Below are 3,098 nucleotides of genomic sequence, written 5' to 3' on the forward strand. Positions count from 1 at the left end.
GCTGTTCCCACTAATATACCTTTGCTCCACCATCATAGACTGTGCCCTCCAAAACCATAAGCCAAGTTAAGCACTTTCTTTTTATCACATCAATAAAAACATAACTACAAACAGTTCAATAAATGGTCAAGCACATAAGCAGTAAAGAATGAGTGCCTTAAAGAATAAGGGGGACAAGGTGCTCAGAAACCCTAACCATCACAAACAGTAAAAACCACACTGATTTCATCTCATCCCAGTCAGAAAAGCTGTAATTAAGTCAACCAGCAGAAAATGCTGGTGAGGCTGTGGGGAAAAGGAACCTGTAGCCACTGCTCTTGGGAACAAAAACTAGTCCCTGTGGAAATCCCAGAGACGTTCCTCTAAAGACGAAAGCTAGATTTGCCATATAATCAGCTGCATCATTCTGAGGTGTGTCCTGACGCATGCCACAGAGACACTGGGGACCCATCGGCTAAGCTATGGATCCAGACTAAATGTCCAGCAGAGAAGCAATGGATCAAGAATATGTGATACACATATACAAAGGCGTTTTATCCAGACATCTCAGAACAAAGAGATGTTGTTTGCAGAAAAAAATGAATCAAACTTTAGCTCACTGTATTAAACTATATAAGCCATATTCAGAAAGATATATTTTGTTGCATGTGGGATATATATATATATATATATATATATATATATATATATATATAATAAAGATCTAAAGATAGATGGCATGAGAGTAGAAAAGGATTATATAGAAAAAGTAAATGCAGAAAGGGTAAGCAGAGGTAGACATAGTATGGGTATGATTGGAAGAAAATAATCCTGATGCCTATTACTATAATATAATGAAAACACGAATAATAATGGAAGGTAGGGACCTGACCAAGTGCTGAGCTTCACCTTGATTGGGTATCCATGAATGCCGGCAGCTGGTGGTCCTGTGTCCTTATCCACACTCCCACTCTTTCCCAGGATCGGGTTTTAAATATGATGATTTCAATCCACCAGCTTCTCAGAGAAGCCCTCAGGATAGCCTTCCTCCTCCTGCTGTCTGTGTGACACCCACTCCGACAGGGAGCCCAAGCCTACCATTCCCAACATTAGACTGTCACGTCCACTTGCTTGTCCTACAGACAACATCTTCCATGACAAAATCCTTTCTCTCTTCTCCTGAACCTGCTCCCACAGGCTTCCCTCCTGCCCACCAGCCCTGAATGGAAGGCATAAACACATTCCTCTAGCCGCTAACCAGAAACCTGCCAGTGTTTCCTCAGACGTAGCCCCTGTGCTGTCAGTTAAGTTCTATCACACTACCAGCCTGGTTTTCGAATCCGTTGACGTCTCTCCATCTTGTCTTCTGTGGCCTGTCCATTCTCACTCTGCTGTTTTCTGCAATCCTGTTTCCCTAAGAAAGCAAAACCATGAAGTGTGCACACATCTATTTCATAGCACCTCTGTCCCTCCCCTGCCCTCCTCTCTCTCGCTCTCCCTCCTCTCTTCCAGTTACTAAAAAGGCCCATCCCAGGCCAGCCTTCCAGCCTTCCAGCATTGCCTTTCTGTGTCAGCCAGTGTTCTTTTCCCACTCCGTGTTCCCATTAGCATACAAATAAGCTATAAAATCTCCTGTTTTAAATTTTCTCTCCACCTCTCAGCTATGCCATTTTTCTTTCTAGCAAGCCTGTTTAAAAATAGTTGCCATCCCTGATTCTTCTTATGATGTTCCACGCCCACCACTCCGTGAAGACACAACCCTTGTCAGAATCGTCAGTGACCTCTGGCAAATCCAATAGCCAATTTTCAATCTCTTACTCAACCTGCCAGCATTCTGGGGGTTTCTTCATTTGGCGTCTTATTCTGTCTCTCTCTCCCTCCTCCCCCTCTCCCTCTCCTTCTCTTTCTCGAAAGAGTTTCTCTGAATAGCCCTGGCTATCCTGGAACTCTTTTTGTAAACTAGGTTGGTCTTGAACTCACAGCAATCCACCTGCCTCTGCCCTGAGGACTGGGATTAAAGGCTGCTATCTAAGGCACTCGCTTGCTTCCTCCACTTTCTCGACTTAATGTGTTTTTTGGTGAATCCCCCCATTTCCTGAACTTGGATTTTGGACATTTTTTCCTACTTCTTCTGCTCTCACGCCCTGGTGATCTTGAGTGGTTCTGTAATTTTAAGTAACAATTACAAAATAAAATTATACTTCACTGACACTCTGAATTTTGGTCTCACTTCTTTTTACTCTGTAGAACCCCGGTTTAAATATTAAATTCTGGCCTGTGCCTGGAGCTAACCTGGTGCCAGAGCACTGTACACAGACCCTGCTGAGAGAGAGCCAGTCTCACAGGAGCACTGATATAGCTGAGGGCACAGGGGAGAGCACCACCCCTGCTCAAATTCCTGGCCCAAGAGGAACCTGCCCAGAGCCCTTAGGACACAGGAGCCAAGGAGCAGTCTGGGACAGGATCCTTCCAGTTTCTGTCTGTGCACTGTACTGACCCTGTGCCACAGCTCTCTCTACCCAAACCTTGCTAGGAGAGAACTGATCTCTCAGTAGTGCTAACACACAGGCTTACAGGAGGGTCAAGCCACTGTCAGAATCAGCAAGGCCAGCTAACACCAGAGACAAGCAGATGTCAAGAGGCAAGTCCAAGAACCTAAGCAACAGAAACCAAGGCCGTGTGGCATCATCAGAATCCAGTTCCTGGACCACAGCAAGTCCCGATATCCCAAAACACAGAAAAGCAAGATTTTTATTTAAAATCATAACTCATGCTGATGTTAGAGGACTTTAAGAAGGTCATAAATAACTCCCTTAAAGAAATATAGGACAATGCAGGTAAACAGGTAGAAACCCTTAAAGAGGAAACACAAAAATACACAAAAAATCCTTTAGAGAATTACAGGAAAACATGAGCAAGCAGGTGAAGGAATTCAACAAAACCATCCAGGATCTAAAAATGGAAATACAAACAATAAAAAAATGCAAAGGGAGACAACCCTGAATATGGAAAACCTAGGAAAGAGATCAGGAGTCATAGATGCAAGCATCACCAACAGAATACAAGAGATGAAAGAATCTCAGAGGCAGAAGATACCAAAGAGAACATTTACACAACAG

This window comes from Micromys minutus (genome assembly GCF_963924665.1).
Source record: "Micromys minutus genome assembly, chromosome: 4".
Classification (NCBI taxonomy): domain Eukaryota; kingdom Metazoa; phylum Chordata; class Mammalia; order Rodentia; family Muridae; genus Micromys; species Micromys minutus.